Genomic DNA, 21,767 nt, shown 5'->3' with positions numbered 1-21,767 from the left:
ACAGTACTTGGACTATTGTATTCCTCAAAAAGTCTGGGAACTGTCTCCTCCTCTCATTATTTGAATGCCCAGCAGCCAATCATTGCTGAGGCAAAATTCAGGATGCTTAATAAGCTGGCTTGCCCAGTCACACAGGGTCATGATAGTGAGCCAAGTAAATTTCCTTGGTTCATAGGATATAAATAGTATTTATTGGCATGGTTACTGGTACAAGCCCCTTGGGAAGTGCATTGCCTTAGTTCAGCTGAGCAGTAGAAGGGAATCATGCAGAAACTCGCAAAGGAACAACAGAAGCCGGCCTGACGTTGAGATAAATGGCCACTGAATATTTGACTAAAATATGGTTATCAAAAGACAATTTCTGGCAATTCTCTTAAAAAAGTCTGATTCCTGGTGCCAGCCAGTATCCAGGGTGTGTTTTATTAGCACAAGATTTAAAAGACTTTACCTGACCTCTTTAAAGGGACTTGAAAAGGTAAGGCTATTTACAGCATAGGCATCAGAAAAAAGTGAATGATACATTCATTTGTGGTATATGTTTGTCAAAAGCAGCTTTAAATTCTTTAATTGCCGTCAGTACACTTCACTAATTTGTGCAGTCAGTTTTTGAATTCTATAAACATTTAATATTCACAACATGTTGTGACAAGGAGCTCCATGTGAGCTCTGTGAAGACATGGGATACCCCAATGGGAGCAAGAGGCAAACTGCAAAGAGCAGGATAAAAGTCAAGTTAAATGTCAGGTATATTTAAAGTGACAGGAGAATATACCTGAGGGCAGGTATGTTGCCCTTACAAAACCACCCCAGCATAACAACAAGCAAACCATTGCTACATTATAACAAAAGCTACTGTGTTATTTATTTGTTAATAAAGCTGGATAATGAAAAGTGTGGATAAGGTACTGGAGACCATTCTTATGCTGTAGCCCATAACCATATCAAGACAACAAATCTCTGAGAACTGAAGTAAAGAAAAGGTTTTCAGAGAAGTACCTGTTTTTGAAATATTGTCATACTGATAGAGCTTAAGTTTATATAAGCTGCATATGTACCTCTGTAACATGATTAATAAAGGTGTGTTTGAAAGGTACCAACAATAACACATCAGAAGCATGACTGAAGATAAAAACAAAAACACTTGGTTGGTATTGTGAACAGTTACATGAATTTGTATATGGGTAGAAATGTCTAGACAGAGGTATTTATACCAGCCCCAACAGGAACAGATCATCAGTTTTTGTAATGCATGAGGAAACTACTCTGGAAAATGCCTCTTAAATTTCAAAACTATGCCATCACCAAAAGACTAAATCAATCTGGAATGCAGATATAGTAATGAAGTTTTTATAAGAGGCATAATTTCAATTACACTTTGCAATAGTTAGCATAAAGTTTGATTAATTATTTTTTCTAGCTCTTAAAAAACTCCTTTGATAGCATATATAGCGAATTATACTATCCCTTCAAATTAAGGGTTTTTTAAGTTTTTAAGCCCAGAAGTAAGTAAGACACCCTGTACATTTTCTCATGTCAGTTGGTGCCCTCCATCCTTGTCTGCTGTAGTGACACAAAGTCAAGGTCGATGTGCAGTATAGTCTCAGTGAGGGAAAAGAGCTCCTTGCACCTCTCTTGTCCCATCCAGGCAAGGTTGTTTCCTCCATATATTCTGAGCAGCTTTGCTTGGTTGAGTTTTAAAGACTCACTTACGAAGTTCTCCTTTCCCTTGACAGGCAGTTTTACAAGTTTAATGGAAAATGTGGAGAGTCAAGAGCCAAGTTCCACACTGACAACCCCTCAAGAGCTGTAATGTACCGCAACATTTGTCAAACTGATCTCCTAATTGTTTTACTGATGTACTCCTTTAGCTTCAAGAACTCACTGTACTCTTCATAAACTCCAGACAATGAAATATGGAATTAGAGCCATCTTCTGACATGCACTGAGTTTCTTCCCTCTGAATCAAAAATGTCTTGATAAGGAGAACAGCGAAGTCAGTAGAATGTGGTAGGGTGGCTCAGCTGGGAAGAAGAGAGAAGAGGCAGAGGTGAGCAGATACAGGTGGGTCAACCTTTGAAGCTTGTTCTATAAGAAAATCTACCAGCCATGGAGAGGTATACCAGTACTGTGGAGTGAGTCTCTTTCTCCCTCTCAGAGGGTCCTTAGGAACCACCTACCTATTTAGAGGGGAATAAGATGGCAGGCTCTTACTGTAGTCCAGTGTTTCAGCATTTTCACAGCACTCATATCCATTGAAAAGATCACAACTGCAGCATTTCTTTCACACATAACAGAAACAGCTTATCGATTCTTAAAACTGTGCTTGTGTTCAGGATTTAATAAAGATGTGAAGGTGTAACAGAAGAAAGAACATAAAACTTGACTTGGAGGCTGGGTCCTCCTGCAGAAAACTGTGTGATGCTGGGGGGATGAGGATTCCTGGATACTTGACAGAATAAGGCAATGAATGAGATGAATCACTGGAATTTAGCTGGAGACAGTAGAGGACATGCAAACAACAGGTGGGTTCTGAGTGTCAGATCCGAGGTTCTTCAGCTAGAGCAGGGGCTTAAGTGGCCACTAAGCTCAGCTGCACCTTCAGCCCTGTAAGAGTCCCATCCCACTTGTGGCTGTACCCATGCTGGCTCAAAAACAGCTGAGGAACCTGGACTTTACTTTTAAAAGGGAGGATGATCCTCCATTCCCTGTTGATACCTCTGTGGGAAAGAGATTCTTCCATTGAAAGTTAAAATGTCAGCACTCTGTCTTCCCAATGCCTAGCTTGGTTCATTATGGCAGCACAAAGGAAGGGCTACAGCCTAGTTTATTTCTTCTGCTTGACTTGAAAGTACCAGAATTAATGGTGCATATGGTGACATGGGCTGCTTGAGGAGATAAAGAGGAGATGTAGGGTTGAGATTAAAAATGGTGACAGGTGTTAAAATGCGTTCTCTACTGTCAGGGCTAAGACACTTCCAGCAGCAGTTCAGAGTCTTACATGTACTTTGTTTTGTAAAATGCTATGCTGTCAATAATGAAAAAAGAGTTCAAAGCAGCTGGTGGACCATGACTTGCTGCCAAGGAGATTTGACTGCCCAGGTGATGGACTATGGCTTGCTGCCAGGGATGTTTAGACATACAAGAAGAAGATGAAAGATGTAGAGCCATTGCAGCCCAAAGTATTTCACAAAGGAGAAAAGCATGGCAGAAAACTTTATTTGGAGATTTTTAGAAGTATTCTCCTTCCCTGGCCCTTTCACATCTTTTTGTTTTTACAGCTCTGAGGCCCTCATATTCAGAATGGTTAAGTGGAATATGTTACATGTCTTCCTCTATTTCCTTTTGATCTCATTGTCCAAAGTATTCTGTGAAATTATGACATTTTGATGCCAATAATAGAAATAAACTCAGTCTAGGAAACACCACTTCTGTGTTTCTTCTGCCCCTAATTGTTTTGTTTCCTTTGGGTATCAGCCACAGACACTTCTGAACACAGGGCTGTCACTTAAGCAGCAGAGTCCCTGTGCCTTGTGGTTAGACCATAAAAGCAGTATTTTCAACAGGAAAGGACAGCACACAAAAGAAACTAAGAGAAACCTCCCTAAACTGAGAATATCTAAGCCATAAACAGATGTTGAGACTGGATTAAAATGACCAAGAGTTAAACTGGTATTGCAAGGCTTGCATCCTCAGTAATGAGATCCTTTCCTGTCTGTGCACACCCACAGATGGAGTCCTCAAGTCACCAGATGAGTTTTGTGCAGAGGTCAAGGGGATGCTCCTGAAGGAGCAGGACAAAATCAAAGCTCCTCAGTCTTGCTTGGCCTCTGTGGAGAACTTTCTGCTATCCTGGAATAAAGCTCTGCACAGGGGAGTCAGCTCAAAATGTGACAAAATGCCATGGCATAGGAGGAGTTGTGGACTTTCCATGTGCAGACACTGAAGAGAGCCCCCTTTTAGTTACCTGTTCTCTTCCTTCTCATCAAACAAACTACACCACACAGAGATACTCTTTGCCTGTGGATGTATGAAAGGAGATACATAAAAGGAATAGAATGAGACCAGGACATCTGTCTCCCTATCACATGCTCTCAGCCTCGGTGAAAAAAAGTCACTGAAATATGGGTGGGGAAAATGTAGAGTGAGAGGTGAAACTGTGGGCTGGATACGCTGAAACAGCTGCAAACATAAATGCAAATGGAGCCCAGATTCATGCTTGATTTCATAGACTTCTAATGGAAAAAATAGATTGCATTTGGAGATGAGGTGACTGTAGTAAACAGCTATGGTGATAAATGGGATATTCCTTTTGCCTCACAGACCATGCGTGGTGGTTTACATCTGATATTACAGTAACTTTGCCCACTCACACGACAGTTCATTCCAGCTAATGGGGACTTAAGGTGGTAAGTAGCCTTTACAAGTTTGCCTCCAAGGTCCTTTGCAGGTCCTTCCCAGATTTTGATCAAGATATCATTTCCCAGGCTGAGTTCCTTAGACACTGCATCTGCTTGGTTCCAGCATAAATGCAAGAGCAACAGATGATTCACAAGTTTCTGGCCCTTTTTCCTGAGGATTTACAAGACCATGATTGCTTATCTGTGAATTGAGATTTTGTCTATGTTGATAAGGAAAATAAAGCCGCAATAAACCTATTTTTTTTTTATAAGTCCTCTTCAAACATATTTTCTTTTTTTGCCTAGTGGATTTGTTGTGCAAATAATGCAAGGAACTTTTAGAAAAAATATGTTGGCCACTTTCAGCAGAATACAATGCTGAATATTTATTTATGCTAATATTCACATATCTTTCTCTTTCCAAGAGCAACATGGATATTATCCCATTTTCATAAATAACTGTTATGCCATGTCAGCAGAATGTCTTTATTATTATGTTTTGCTGTATCTTCCCATCTTCTGTGAAACTCTGAGTTGGTAAAACAGATTGATTAGCACACAGTTGTGTAACATCTTGATTTTCTATATACATTTTTCAGGTTAAATCTGAAAGTGTTATTTTTGAAATTATTTTTGTTATCAATGAAGCCATTGAAATACATGCTGAAAAGTCTCAAAAATAGCAACCTAGTAGACACCTGCTTAATGTCCTGCCCTAAAATTTATCCCTTTGACTTCCATGGGCACACCACATCAACTTTACTGTACTGTGAGGAAGGCAGATCCCTCAAGCCAAGTTGCAAATTCTTCTGACTTCAAGCTGGCCAATGGTCTTCAGAGGGTGTGTAAAATATATAAATGCCCCTTGAACACAGATCAGTGCAGAATTGGGTCCTCTAATCTTATAAGCTTTTTATTTTCACAATCTATACAGAAAGGACTGTTTGAAGTGAAGTAATAAAGTTTTATTAGTGTGACTGGGCAAATGCCTGCACTACTGGTCTGTGGCAAAGGCCTGGAGGCATCCAGATGTGTCATCCAGACCATGTACCATGTCCCAGCAGGATCTAAAGGATATGGTGTATATAGCAGATGGTGGCAGAAAAAGGTACTTCTTTGCAAAGATACTTAAACTATGCTAAGGACAGTTTTCACTGCCTTGCTACAGAACCATCTGCCTTACAACAGAGGTACCAGAATGCAAAAGAGTCTGGAAGCTAACTGGTAAGTTTCTGACTTCCCTGACAATTACTTACAGCTGCTTTTCCACGAGCAGTGGTACCTTGGCGTTAGGAGCTGTGCCAACTGTCAGAAGATCAGAGCTATAAAGGTGGGAATCTCCATTTCCATTTGCACAGAACCCTCAGTCCTGGTTTTGTAGCATGTTGTCATTCCAAGGAAAGGACACTATATTGCCCTGCTGCCTGAGCCACTGGTAGGGATGGGAAAGGCTGTGAGGACAGGCAGAAAAGCATCGTGGAGATGGAGTCAGTGAAAAATTTGTCTTTGGAAGAGAAACATTTTCTGAGAGCTCATGATAATGGGAGGGCTTTGCTTGTTCAGCCCCTGTGGCAGCAGCAGTTTGAAAGTGTCAGGACTTTGAAGTGTCCACACTAGACCCTGAGGATACTGGAAAGTGGGACAGGGTGCAGATGAGGCTTCAAAACTGCCTAGTGAATGAAATGTAACTTCACACAGCTAAAACTGTCACACTGCCATAACTCCCTTATATAGGCATATCTATTTCTATTTAAATATCTGCACAGGCATACTCACATGTCCCATTACAATTGTGCTGGATTATGCTAATGCTGGATAAATGTTGGATTCATAAAAACATGAGCCAAATCATAAGTCCTTAGCTGGCCTCAGATCAAATACAATTTCTTTTAACTGTAAAATTTTGAATTTATTTTGACTTTTTCTTTATTAATTTATCCTAAGCTCTACACATATATTTGTTTCTATAATTAATCTTAAGGATACAATTTAATATAAGAAATAACCTGATGGGTCCCAAACCCAAACTTTCCACCTGCATTACACAAACATACCTGCTCCTGCCCCTATGTCTCTGCACCTTGCCTAGGAAAAAAAAAAAATTGAAGACTGACTCAAATAACAATTGGACATACCCCATATGCTATTGTTTGCTCATCAATATACATGTTATTTCAGAGAATAGCCATTTCCTGAGCATCTGTGCAAACCAAAACCTCACCCACACAAAAGTTATGAACACGTAACAGAAGGTACACATAGAGCAGTTAAGAAGAACAAACCAGCCAATCTTGGAACTGGAACCTTGCAGTGATTCAGAATTAGAATCACAGAATCATTTGGGTTGGAAAAGACCACTGAGATCATTGAGTTCAACTGAATTTCCTCAATCTTAAAAAAAAAAAGAGCTCTGATTTTGGGGAAGGGTGCATATTTGTGGATCTCTGCATCTGTTGGGCTGCACAAGACAGAAAGGGGACTAAACCTAGTTTAAAATAGCTGCTTTCTGCATTTGAATAGCTAGATCTCAAACATGCTATGTTTGGCCTTCATTTTAAATAATACTTACCCAAAAGTCCAAATTAGTCAGTAGATGTGATCACCACTGTCAATATATACCAATTTATTTCAAGTGCAACAGGTTCTTACTGCTTTGTCCTTTCATAAAACTTTCAAAAGGCCCTTCATTTCACTGTTAAATTTAAATTTGGGTTTTTTCAAGTTAAAGGCATTCTTCTCTCAGCACAACTCCTTTAGTAATAACAAAGTTTACTAACTCACTTGGCTCTTGTCTATGGAGGGCTTCCTGATCGTAGGTTGAAGATGCACATTTCCAATGTCACTTTTTAGTAACTCAAGAGCATTTATGTCCTAAACTAAATCTGCTTTTATTTTAATTTCCTTTGCATCCAAATTCCTGCTAAGTGTGATGGCATGCATCAGGGAAGTGGCATCAGTTCCAAGGGCTCTCTATTCTGACAGTCCACTTAGGATAATTCAAGATTTTGATTTTGGCCCTTTCTCTGTACTAGAGCTTTTATACATGACGTCAGAATTTGGCACACTTCAGATTAGCAAAATGAAATGAGGTAAGCCTAAAGCTTTGGAAACCAGAACTTCACACAGGTGAGAACAAAATAAGGGAGGTATTGATGGTGTTCAGGATTCAGACTGAACACAGGTCTCCTGAACTCAGAGACAAACTAAGCTGGAGCACCAACAGAAGTCACTCATAAACTGTGGTTTTAATGTGGAAGTTATTTAATATCAGCACAGGGGAAAACCTCTCTGCAAGCTGCTGGCAATTATTTCCTCAAATCTTATACTTGCCTTGTTATGAGCAGATATCTGAGAGTGACAGGGCAATGGTTTGGACTCACCATTAGCAGCAGGCACACATTGATTCAGGTCCTCAGTAACTCTTGGCTGGGGTGAGATACAGAAATACAAGAGCTTCTCTCTCCTGCATGCCTTTGGAACATGTCTCTGGCACGAGCACCTCTAGGCAGAAACCCAGCCCCATTTTCATTCATTTGTAGTAGAAGAGAGGAGAAATATTAGAGTATTAAAGGAGGGTGACCAAGGTGAACAGCCTTGAGTGCCAGACTCAGGAGGAGTGGCTGAGGTCACTTGGTTTATTCAGCTGGAAGAAGACAAGGCGGAGGGGTGACCTTGTCACAGTCCAAAATTTCCTCAAGGGCATCAGCTGAGGAAAAAGTACTGATCTCTCTCTGCTGCTCAACTATAGGACACAAGGAAATGGAATGAAGCTGTTGGGAAAATTCAGATTAGGAAAAGGTTCTTCTTTGAGAGGGTGGTCAGGCCCTGGAACAGGCTCCCCCTTAGAGCAGCAAGCCTGCCAAAGGTTGAGCAACATCTGCTCTTGGTCGTACGGTTTGGTTTTAGGTAGTCCTGCAAGGAGCTGTAGTTGGTGATCCTTATGGGTCCCTTCCAACTTGAGATGTTTTTGTGTTACATCTGAAACGGTGACCACAAAATCCAACCTGCAAAGACAAATTCCTTCTGTTCCTTTGGCCATTTGAAGCTGGTCTTGAGTACTCAGTATGAAATGCCATAGTCTTTTAGGGTGAGGAGAATCAGCTTAGGGGTTGGAACTGAAAGTACTTTGCAGGGTATAAACCAATCTACATAGTCCCTCCTCAGTGTGCTCAACATTTGAAATGCTGTGGGAAAGACCTAACTCCATATACTCTGCTAAAAAGACCCTGGACTGCCTCTCTTTCAGAGGTCTGAATTAAATTTGAACAGAATTTGAAGGTTCTTCAGCTCATGGAGAAACATCCAGTTTACTGTGGTTTGAACTAGAGGTTAAATTCTATGCTTATGTCAGGTCACCCTCCTCTAATACTCTAATATTTCTCCTCTCTTCTATTACAAATTAATGAAAATGGGGCTGACTTGCTCATGTATGTAGTTGTTATCTAAGATAAACACAAGGCCTTTCCAGCTCACTAGGGAAAAAGCATTTAATCTGAAAAATTACATTAAAGCAGTATGAACCATAGGAATAAAACAAGAGATGAGACCAAGCTTCCCGCTATAATACAAACAGCTTTTGGAAAAAGCCAAATAAAAATACAAAACATTCGGATTTATTTATGTAGTTCTTTCTGAACATAAACATTCAATACTTTTAATTACTACAGAATCCTTATAAATCTAGAGGATTTCCATACATTTGAACAAAACTGTCTTCACCAGTCTGCAAGATTATGACCACCTGTTGACAGCAAAGCTTAATCTAACCCAGCCTTCAGAGACTTTTAATTATGAGCAAATTCTTCATGTGCATGCATTTGGGTGTTCTGTTCTGCTTTGGACATCTTTGTCTCCCTTTGTATTGTCCTTTCAACTATAGTGGACATAAATAAAAACATGAAGCATTTAATAGGAAAAAATTCCTTCCTAGAATATTTTGTTACATTTTTTACTTCTTACCTAGACTTTTCATTTTTAACTAGAAGCTGCTTGCTGATTTATAAGACACAATTTTCTTATTTTATTAAAAATGTTCTCTTACACAGCATTCTACATTTCCCTTACCAAGGAAGGACACAGGTCTCTAATCAAAATATTACCTCTTCATCTATTTATATATGACAGCTGTTTGTGGAAACTTCTTTTCACGTAGAATTAGTCTGCTGCTTATTTGCGGTACATGCAGCACCTAACATGTACTGATTTCTCATGTGAAGAGAGAAGGACCAGAGTCTGCTTTAGAAAGGCTTAACCCAAGGAAATGGGACATGAAAATCTTAACTTGGTGCTGCTCACTCAAGAGGTTTTGATTTCGATTTTCTCATCTGGAAATGTGGCTGAAGCAGTCATGCTGCCTGTGAGTGCTTTCTGGGAGGTGTTTCAGTAAAAATTTTTGAACCCTGTCCAAAGAGGGCAGCCTGGACTTCAGCTCAGAGCACATAACACAAGTGGCTGTGATGGAGACCCTGAGATGTTTAGGGTGTACGTGTGCTAGGGCAGGCACAGACATGAGGGACCAAGTGTCATATGGGACAAGAGGACAAGACAAGACCTTGCCAGGGAAGGAGAATGCTAGAGGAATGATTTAGGAAGATGCATGTGGGGGACAGGTAATAAATGCTCTGATGTTTTAACTCCTCAAATAGCAACTGTGCTTTCAGCAATACATAAACTGACCCAAAACTTACAGTGACTTGACAAATAAAAGATAACTTTTTATTTAATTGCACAGTAAATAAGAGAGAAATGAGTGCTTCTTTCTATAATGATGATGTGTATTTGGTGGTGCTCTTCTGCTGTCTAAATAAATGCAAGGCAGACTGTTGTGGTGCTCTGGCAGTACAACTGGAATTGAATTATCTCCCCTCCTCCACTTGGCATCACAGAACAGTCACTCTTAATTGTACCTTCTATCTGATTATTAACTGCTTCTGATCATGCTCCATCTCTTCCCTTATCTGCTTTTCATCTTCTGCATGGCTTCTCTGTAATTGCAACTGACCTGCCTCAAGGCCACAAATGATTTACTATTGTCTTTGGTTGTAACAGATTGTTTGGGGGATTTTGGTTGCTCCACTGGTCACAGTGATGAACAATTCCTGAAACTCTTTCCTGAAACTGATTTTGTTTCGATCCAGCACTGGCCAAAGCAGAAGCAGCTCCTACAGGCACTGGAGACAGCGGATGAAGTTTCTGAACCGGCATGACCTTCATGTGGTGGCAGTCTTCAAATGAGTGGGCAGGCCCAACAGCAAAGTTACTGTGAGCTTCAAAATGGGAATCATTGCCCTGCCTGTCCTCCACAGGGCAAATACAAAATCTAGTGGTGGCTGCTAGCCCATAGATGTTGGCTGAAGCAATGAGTTTGAATCATGGTCCAGAGGCTCTGACATAGTGTAAACAGTGCATGCCACAGGTTATGAAATGCACTCTTAATAAATGCTTCATATATGCAGTCATTGTCTTCTGAAAACCCTCTCATCAACCTTCCACGCAGCCAGACAGGAATCACCTTAAAGTCATTGAAGTAAATACATTTCTCTTTTAAAATCCTAGGAGACAGACAGGTCTTCTTGCCAGGAAAATCATTAGGCCATCACTTGGAGTCTGGAGCAGAGTAAAGGAACAAATGAAAGACATAATAAATCCCTCTATTCATAATACAGATCATGAAAGGGGAAAAACTGGCAAGCATCTGTCATGTAAGAAACTGGTCTGGAAGTTGAGAAACAAGCAAGACAAACTGGAGCAAGACTTCTCCAGAGGAGCAAAAATACCTCAAATCCCTAAGTACTGCAAGTATGCTACACAAATAGATAGCAAATGCTCAATGAAAATAAAATTAATATTGCTTATTAGATCACTAAATACCCTGTGGCAGCCAGCTTTGAGTTGCAGTGCTGAGTACAGCAGTGCCAGAAGTTTCAGACAGAGAAACTGGATACCAAGTCTGTATTGCTGCTATCAATTACTTTGGTTTCATTTATAAATAATGCTGGCTTGCTTAGGTTGCCAGTTAGGAGCTCTAAGACTATCTGGGGTGATATCTCATTCCTTTAGAAAACCTTAGTTTAATACATTATGTGCCTCTAAAAGGCATCACTGAAAAAAGAGGCTCTAAGGCCTTTAAGCAAGAATCAGTTGCACAGAAAAATTTAGTCTTCATCCTGTATCAGAAGAAACCTGAGATCTCCTGCCCTTTTTCCTGGGTGAAAGCAGAGATGTCAGTCACTGAGAAGGTGAGCTCACCTGCAGAAATGCTCTTCTCTTTTGGACCCTGGTTCCAGACTCACATTTACAGAGCAGAGAAGACAAAGCCATGCATTCTGGGGAGGCCCGACATCCCCCTGAGAGGAGCTGTGACAGTCTCTGGTGTAGGACTAGGTGGGACATCTACACAGGCACATCCACACTATCAGGGGTTGAGGGCTTGGGTTTGGTGAGGTAAATAAAGTACAGGGATTTGCATGTGCAGCTACAAATGAAACTCCTCCATGCAGCTGATCTGCCTGTTGAAACCTGGGAGAGATTTGGTCCCTTTGAAACTGAGGTCACGCTAAGCGTTATGCCTACCATTCTTTTGCACTCCAAAACCTGCATCAGAGGCACCAAACACATGTTTTTTTAAAGTCTCTATGTTATGTCGAATTGTTAGGCCCTTTTCTTTTGGAGGTTATCAGCTGGTATGCAGATAAAGTATCTGTTAATAGAACATCTGAAGGTCTGGCCTAGTGTGATAACCCTGTCTTCAGTGCAGGGATGTTCTTCCAAGTGGAAGTCGCCTGGGAAGGCTCTGATTTTAACCAATGAATGCATGGAGGTTTCTTAAACGAGGTTATTTTTCTCCTTTTTGTTCTCTCCATGGGATTTTTATCCTTGTTTCTCTTGAAGCTGGAACTTATGCAACTGTGTTGTCTATTCTATAATAACACCTCAACCCAGTGGCCAAACATAATCACACTTTGCAGAGGGCTGGAAATCTCAAGGTTAACATATCTGGGGGAAAAACAAGGGACCATGAAGGGAGAGGGAGTAAATACTTGCACTGCAGAAGGGTTTCAAGGACAGGTCAATCACATTGGGAAGCACCAGAGATGTTATACAGAGAGAGAAAAATGGGAAACAGCATCTGCTGACTCTGTTCATCATGGAACAGCTTGTCTAAGGAGCGTTAGCTTCAAAAACCCAGATGGACCTTTCACACAGACAACATCAAGTCTGCACGTAGATGAACTTCCTGTCCAGCTTTCCAGTTGGTTCACAAATAGATGGGTGTCCTGGAGTAGTTCAGTCCAGCTCAGTTTTCTTTCATCTACAAAACCAGTTTTGATCTTATGTGAACTGCTTTAATAGACAGTGTTCAGGAAGGCAACCCTGGCACTGAACCCTACAAGAATCAGTTTCTGAGATCTTACAACCAAGCACTTCCAGAAAAGAGATATCTAGTAAAAAGTAAGTTTCCTTCCTCTCTTGTTGTGGATTGTGTTTCTCAGTTTACCCACTGTACAGAGGAGGATGGCTTTTCTTCTCTACACAGTCCATACAGAATATGTTGAGAAAAAGTTGTGACATAATGGGAGGTTTCCTAAATAGAAACAAATATAATCAATTGTGTCACAATATTTCATCAATGTCATGAAAAATTGAAACTCATCTAGAGAAATTATGGAGGTATAGGAGGTGAGAGGTGAAGTTTCCCATCAGAATTGAGCAAAGTGACACATAGAGGATGCTGATACCCCCCAGGCATGTTAGTGCTGCTTGCAGGGAGACCTTCTCCCAGCAGGAGAGAAGGCTTTACCCTCCCTTATAATGAAAGGACATCTGATAGCCCAAATTGCCCTGCTAGGCAATGCATCATTTATTTATTGGGATTTAATGGGATTGAATATCTGTCTGCCCCTGCTGGATGCTTCCTGCTTTCTGCTCTGTACATGACCGACAGGCACCAGTAATATTGCAGTGAACAGACACATTGATTTTAGGGGCAGATGTTTCTTAAGCTGGATACTATGTGCTTCTCCCCACATCCACAAAGCTACAGAAGAACTGGAAAAGATGTGAAGATGCTCCTGGTGCACCAGCGCATCATCAGTGAGGATAATCAAAGTTACTGAAAAGCCTCTGTACCAGAAACCAATAAATCCAGGAGAGCTCTTCTGTTTGAAGAGAAGATGAGAGGGGGTGGCTTGAGGGAGATCAAAAAGAGCATAAATGGCAGTAAGAAAGCCAGAAGGGAGCAGTTGCCAGCTGTCTCTTCTAATCCAAGCAGCACAGGGCAGCAAGTGATCCTGTCAGGCAGAAGCTTCAAAGGATAGACAAATACCTATACACACAATATGCAGATGATTTGTGGGCTGCCTTGGCAGAGACCTTTTGTTTGTAGGCTCCAAGGTCACCTGGGCTGAGAAAGACAGAGACCAATTGAAAAGAGGGTCACCACCACTGGTTCAGATGATAAAAGTCAGTCTGCTTATCCCTTGGAATCAGTTGGGTCCATGTCTTACACCCAGACACGCTGCCTCTCACTCCCAGCCCAGCCTGCAGTGGCTGCTTGAGCATAGGGATTGAGCAACCAGCTCCAGGGCTCCCAACCCCGTGGCACACAGTGGGGCTTGATGAGGCCAGAGGGTTCCCCTCTTGTTTCTTGCTGGGAGAATGGTCTCAAGATGCAGAGCAGTTCCCTGTCTGCTGGGTGTTAGATCCACAATACCCACAGGGTGCAGCTGCTTGAGCTTTTTGGGGAAAAATCCACATTGTTGTTATGAGATTTCCTGCAAACCATTGGTACAAAAAAAGCCCAAAAGGTAATTTGTATCCAGAGTATGTGTGCTGGGGAGGCTGTCCCTTCATTCCAGCCTCCAAGCCCCACTCCTGGGCCCAAAGGACACATGATTATGTTCAGCTCATTTGGCACCCCGTACATGCATTGGTGACATGTTATATGCCCTGCTCAGGTTGCTCCCCAGATATTCAGATTGACATTATTGACTGATTGTATTGGTTTGGAAACAGGAAAGTCTCTTCAAGATCAACCCTGAGAGCCAAAAGGGAGGGATGCTGAGAAGCTATGCCTTCAGTACTGTCCCTGAAAAGCTCTTCCATACCCTTTCCATATGGCTTCACACTTCACTGGAGGCTAGAGAAAGCCACCCTGGCTGCCCCTACTCCTCACCTATACAACACACACCAAGAAACTCTACCCAGTCTTTGTACAGTGAGCTCATAGCTTACAGTTTCAGCAGCTATTTGCAACTGAATGGAAAAGCTGTGGATAAAGTTCCCAAGAAGGGCATGAGCATATAAAACGTTGATATTCAGTACTTCACACCTAGCTCCAGAGAAATTCAATTTCCCCAGCTTTATGACAGTAAAGTCCCCTAAGTAGCACTAAAAACAGCTTCAATGTAAAAACGACTGTACAATTTTTAATAAGACTGTAGATTTTTTTCTTCTATTAATCATGTCCTTTCTGCGAGGTGACCAGTAATTAAGGGTCAAACACACCAGTACCAAAACCTGGTTTTCTTCTCCCTGCTCTGTGCTGAGGTCACCTGTACAGGCAGGTCCTCACCTCCAGAAGCAGGTCTGATTTTCTGATTTTGTTGGTGGGTCCTGCCACAGCAGCTATTACTCTCATGTTGAAAAAAATTACCTGACAGGTTTCTCCATCTGCTGTTCTTCACCCTGAACCTTCTCACTAGTGCTGTTGGTCTAGAAGCACAATACCTGGTAACAGATGTGACAGTAGGTTACAACCTGCTACCTCATCCATTCTCACTGTCTAGAAGGAAGATATAACCAAGTTATCCCTTAATCCTTCAGATCAGGGCAATTGCACATGTGCATCCTTAAAACATATAGCTTGAAAGACAGCTTCTAACAGCTACCACACATGCTCAGCTTTTAGTCTCTATGGTGCAGGTATGAGGGGGATCAGTGCTGTTCAGGACACTGAGTGAATATTGATCCTCCTGTCTGTCTGGCTGAAATGACATTGATTTATAAATGTATTTGCAGAAATCTTTAGGAAGGTTCAGACACATGTGCATGCATTCCTTGTGGACATAAATAGAGAAGTGATGTCAGCCCAAATCCATAATCCCCCTCCCATACCTCCAGTAATACAGGATCCAAACAGCTGGACTTTTGGCATTTCAATGGAATGACAGCACACAGGAATCAGCAATGGGTATGTACAGATACACACAGCTACCCTGCTTCTGTCCAGTATGTGCAGGGGATGCAGCAGCTCTGGATGAGAGCTGGTATCTGTAAGTGACTCCTGCAGTGCACTGTTGGGGATATAGATATTCAACTAGGAACATTCTGGGTACTTCCAAAAATTATTTTAGATTACTTTCTAAATAAGACAAAGTTTTAGTGAGCCCACATTTTTCAGGCACCTAGACAACAAGCACTTTCCATCATAAGCATAGCAAGCATTTTCTCATTTGCTGAGCACAAGCACATCCTCTGTGCAGGGCTTTTGGGTGGCAGCTTATCGGGAAAACTGCCCACTTAGCACAGGTATTTATATTTATATATATTTGCCTTATGGTCTGGGCTCTGACTGCCCCTGGAACAGCTCATGTGACTGAGGTGGAAATCACCAAAAGCAGCAACCAACAACAACAAGGTGTGATGTGAGGATGGTTGCTGTGTCCAGGAACAAGGCCAGTTGCCCCTATCAGAAGCACCCCACTGGCAGCAGCACAAGACACAGCTGGAGGCAGGCAGAGACCAGTGGGAGATGTGGTGGGAGAGAACACTGGATGAGCAGCAGGATCTCTGAGCAGCTGTAAAAGCAGCAGGGAGAGGCAAGAAAATAGAAGATGAAATGCAGGAGAGAAACAGAGCAACTGAAAGAGAAGAGAAAGCATGAACAATTTCATCAGGCAGCAAAACTGCATTCTTTGCTATCCTCAAGGTGCATTGAAAGCTTTTCTTTCTCTTTCAAAACTCATCAGCTTCATCCAGGTCTCAGTGCCAGAGCTCTAGGTCCCTGAGGATGTGTATGAAATCAGAAATAACCCACATTTCCCCAAATTTTTGGCCACATGAGTGTACTGGGATCAGTGTAATTAGGGTGTTTCTTGCTGAGAGGGGGCCCTGGGGAAGTGTCCCTGTGGCTCTGCACTGCCTGAAGAACAGGCATGTGAGGAGAGGCTGCAGCCCCCAGCCCTGCCCCTACAGCTCCAGTCAGGGCTGCAGGACAGATTGCTGCCCCAAAGGTCAGGGGAACATTCTCTCCATCAACTCAGCAATGGCCAGACACTGCCTCCCCCAGTCCAGAAGCAGAAACACCTCTATGGAAACAGACCAGGGTTAGAAAAAAGTGTCAGCTAAGTGCATTGAGGTAAACAGGGTCACTGGGACATAAAAGGGCTTGGAAATAGTCTCAGGTGTGGTAGTTTTGGGAGACTGCAGGGAAGCAGCAAAATATTATGGAGCTTCAGACCTCAGCCATCCTTTGCAGGAGAAGCTGACAGCCTTTGCACCCACCCAGCAGCATCCCATGCCCAGCTTTGGAGCCCAGCTATGTGTCCCCAAGAGTACCTTGGCCTCAGCTCAGGTCCTGTGACCTCTTACTGAAAGTCTCCATATCATGTTACCCATCCTCAGAGCTAACGATTCATATATCAATAACTGCATTTTGCAGTACTGGCATTTACAGTGACTTTACTGAGTCAAGAAAAAGCAGCTGTTTACAGGGGCACAGAAATCAAAGATCATCAGTGAGACCTTCTGCCCTGTACCCCCACACTTAAGAGGGTGCTGCTGTCCTGGGGCTATGGGAAGGAATAACCTGCTCAGCTCTGTTGTCCTGGGGCACTGAATGATGCTATTGTTGTCACAGCTGAAGAAGAGAGATTGGAATTGAATTTTAGGACATTATGAAAATCTGTCCAGAGAGGAAAATAAAAATGCTAGATAAAATCTATTTCTGGACATGTGTGTTTTAGGGTTGGAAAAAGCCTTTCCAGACATATCAAACATGGCCATGTCCAAAATAAGTTTCTGACCAGTCTCATGAATGCCTGCTGTGTCTGTGTCCCCCCTAACCTGTAAACTTGCCACAGCTCTGTGTGCCTCTGGCTGATTGCCGTTTGTATAAACTATTTAAAAAGATAAATTAGGCTCTTTTGCTTAAAAGACGCCAATGAACTGTGATCTCTCCCTTTCCTTCTCTTTGTTTGTTTTTTCCCCTGATAACAGCAGTTTTCTGAGAACTATCATTACACAGAAGTCTCTCACTTCGCTGAATACCCTCGGCAAGAAGAGTCCTACCCAGCAGGAGTGGAGGATGAGTGGTGGGGGGAGTGGGATTTTTATTGAACTCTGTGTCATGAGTTTCAAACAGGGTCTTTGAAGTCATTGGGGTAGATTGAAGGCTGAACCAGTTGTTTTCTCTCTTCACTTGAGGGTTTCAGGTTCAAGTTTGGCTTTCTGGCAATGCTGCACATGTCACATCAGAAGCAGGTTCATTGTTTTGTGCGGTGGTTGGTGATCTTTGCCACGCACCCTGCCAAATCCACCCATCAATACTTATTTCTAGGAAGGAAAAATCTAGCTACATATTCACAGCAATTTATAAATGCAACATACATCTTTGAGCCAGTATTATAGCTTTGGATCAGAACAAGTTTCTTATAACAACTGGAATATATTTTGAGACCCAGGCCTGGCATTCACAAGTATCTCCACAATTTCTGCTTATAGCAATAGTGAATTCTAAATAGTGGTATTTCATAAGGGTGCCTTGGGATCATAAGCTTCATTATCCATTATGGATGCTGATCCCAGGCACTCAGATCAATATAAAGATGTACTGATACTGAAATTCTAATGCACAGCCATATTCTGAGATGTTCCAATCTCAGCAAGATGACAGCTAAATATGAAAGTGCCATAAATGCTCCTAACCTGTTCCAGAGAAACACTTAGTTTTACGTATTTTTTCTGTAATTTCTATATAATTTTTTCTAATTTCTGGTCTTCCTTTGAAAAGTTGATTCAGACACCATTTGAATTAACAATATCTCTGTTAAAACTGTTCACTGTGTCTCTCTGAAGACTCAGTTTTTTAAGTCCTGTATCTTAGTAGCCAAAGTAGAACTATTTCATCTTTAACCATGTGTACCTATTCAATGCCAGGTTGCTAAAGATTTTCTCAGAAGACAGTGTAGCTTAGGCTGGTGGTTTAATGGCTATACAAGTAGGTACAAGACAGAGATAATTTGATACTAGAATCTTCTTGTTCTCAGCCCTTGTCCTCACATTTCTCTCAGTTCCTTTTCTCTTAAGGATCTTAGCACTTACAGTCACTATATCAGGAAAAGTCTCATCATGTTCCCCCACTTACCAACATTTACTGGAATAAGGTAGATATTTCTGCCCCTGGATGGAGACTGAATGCATTGTTTTTTGCTGAATCATTTAGACATTTAAATAATGTAAAAATGCCCCTTAACATGATGGCCTGTTCTAGGGATTTGCAAAGTGAGATTGGCCATGGTCTCTAGAGCTGTGCAGTGATGTGCAGGTCACCACAGAGGACCCTGGGGGTTGATCCCCCTGCACTCCATCCTCATGGGCAGCCCCAGAGGGATGCAGTGGTGGCTGCACATGTCAGCACTGCTGCTGCTGCTGCTTGTCTGGGTGCAGGACAGCACCACACAGCCCCACTGTCATCCCTGCCATAGTGAGAGCTGGTGAGAATTGAGTCTTTGGGGAAAAAAATGAGATTTTTATAGCATAGCACAATTCCATATGCTTTTTGATAGCTCAGAAGACTTCATTCAACCAAATATCTTTTTATGCAGTGACAGGAACCACATCAATAAAAAGAGTATTGGTTTGTTGTAACAAAGCCAGGAGGACAGCTGAGCAGCTCCAGAGGGACAAGGAGCATAAAAAGATGTCTAAGGATGTCTGCATGCTAAAGTGAGCTCATTAACAGCTGAGCAGCCACTCTGATTATACTGGAAGATAATTCTACACTTTCCAGCCCTTGCTTCCTGATACCAGCCTGGGAAAAAAAATGAATATATATATATATAAATTCCGTTAAATATGTATTTATTTGTTTATTTATTTATTTATTTATTTTATTATTGTCTGTAGGGGAAATAAGGTCTATGGGGGATTTAGCTCATAACAAATACGATCTTAATCAGACTGACATCAGTGGGGGAATCAGCCATGCATATTTGAAGGAAATTTTCAATGAGGAGGGACATCTGTAAAAGCAGGTTTTCCCAGCAGCATTTTAACACCCACAGCTTGAGACAATGCTTTTCCCTGGTATTGATTTCTCACCTGGCTGGAGCTGACCTCTCCCTGCACAGTCTGGTGCAGAGTTGAGGTCCAAACCAACACAGCCAAAGGCTTTGCAAAGCTGCTGTGTGCAGCCAAACCCTGACAGCTCCAGGCTTCCTCGCCTTAGTTAGGCTCCCTGTGGTATTGGGCAGGACAGGAGCTTTCAGTGGCTGCTGGGGACCAGGTTCTGAATTTGTGACAAAAAAACCCAGCCATGTTCTCACTGGGTCTGGCAGGGCTCCATCACAGTCAGTGAGTGTCCACTTCGGCTGACACCAGGTTACATACTCGAAATACACGTGAATTTGCAACTTAATAGGGCTGTGTCAAAAAAGAAAAATCCATATGTAATTTTGGGTGGCTCGTGCTGAGACATCATGCTACCAAGCTGACAAAGCAGTACTCTCTTCAGGCCAGATGCCAAAGTAAACTTAAGCCAGTGGGAACATTGCCATGGATTTTAGAGGATTTGAGGTTGGTGAGGCCACATCTTGAACACCATTCAGTTTTGGACACCTGATTACCCCCAAGCCACTGACAAACTGGGAGGAGTTCAAAAGAAAATGTCAGTAACAGAGTTTAAGGTAACTGTCTTAGGAAGACTGAAGAGTTAATAAATTATTAATAGCTTGGCTAAGCAGTATCTCAACAGTCTTTGAAGCAGGGAGGCATAAAGGAAGGAGCAAAAGGTAGAGGGGAGCAATATCTCACAGGGTGACCGTGGCACAACAACCATGGTGAGGTAAGGCTGGGAGAAGCCCAGGACTGGCGGCTGAGCCACTTGAGGGATGTCTCTGTCCCTGCCACCTACAATGCCCCACCACCTTAGGACTCCAAGATGCAGTGGATGGGGGAATGCAAAATCAAGAAAAAAGTGCAGAGGCTGAAAATTTGTGTATGGTTTTTACTGTGTTATTCTTTCCTGTAACAGCTAGATTTGGAGTAATAATGATTAGACCCTTAAAATTTCATTTGTGCTATCAATAAATTCTTGCCTTTACTTGATGAGCATCGCTTTTGTCCACAAACAAGATTTTGAGTGTAATGAGAGCTAGGGTGCAGCTTTGCAGATGGGCATTCAGTTGGACACGTGGCTTATTTTCACCACCTGAAACTCTATGGGCTGTGATAACCTGTGCAGATAGAGATACCCCTTCAGAGGAAGAGGATGGGGTCAGAACTGCTGGAGATGTCCCATGGGATATTTAATGTTCCCAAGGACCCTGTCATTTGCTATCATCTGAAAGACACCACAAGCAGTAGTAAGTTGCCCCAAAACAGCAGGCTTTGGCACTAAATCATATCTGAAAGAAACACCACTGGGCTTCACTAAGTTTATTTTTGCATTCAGTTCAGCAGTTTTTCATAGCAGTAATTTCCTTTGGATTCCCAGGAGGCAGAGGGGGTGTAGAGGGATCTGACTAGGCTCATGGTGGGGTCGGCAGCCCTTGACAAACAAGAGCAGGACAGAAAAGCAGACACCAGACAAGCCCTGAAGAGAGGCTGCTTTGCCTTTTCCGCTGCCTGATCATGCTGTGTTATCATAAACCCAGCACAGCACAATTGCCAATACCCTTCCTTGCTCTTATTGCTTTTCCTGAGGCTGAAAACAGTGGGAGCATCGGTTCAGTTCAGCTCCAAGATGTTTTCCCTGTTTTGCTTCTCTGAATTGCTCAGGCTGCAGATCAGATGTCTTTATTTCAAACACAGCATAACTGTGCTCCCTAGCTTTAAAAAATGCCAGTGTGTTTTCTTCTGTCAAACTGTAAAACACAGGAGAGATGCAAATGAGAGGAATTATTAGTGAAACACAATGCTTCAAAGGAAAAAAACATAACACACACACACACAAAATCACATCTCAAACTCTGAAACTAGATAGAAGGCTGGATGCAAAGAGCATTCCTTCACTGTGCCACATCATCTGAGGGACTGGGATTCTCTTACATGTGAAATTTTTTATTTCAGAAAACTTTCAGGAGAAATTTTTGCCCTCTCCATGAGAAAGGCAGAGAAAGCCTGACATGTCCAGTCACCTTCTGACTTTTT

This window comes from Parus major, chromosome 1 (genome assembly GCF_001522545.3).
Source record: "Parus major isolate Abel chromosome 1, Parus_major1.1, whole genome shotgun sequence".
Classification (NCBI taxonomy): Eukaryota; Metazoa; Chordata; class Aves; order Passeriformes; family Paridae; genus Parus; species Parus major.
The sequence above is the reverse complement of the archived record's forward strand: the minus strand, read 5'-3'. Positions refer to the sequence as shown.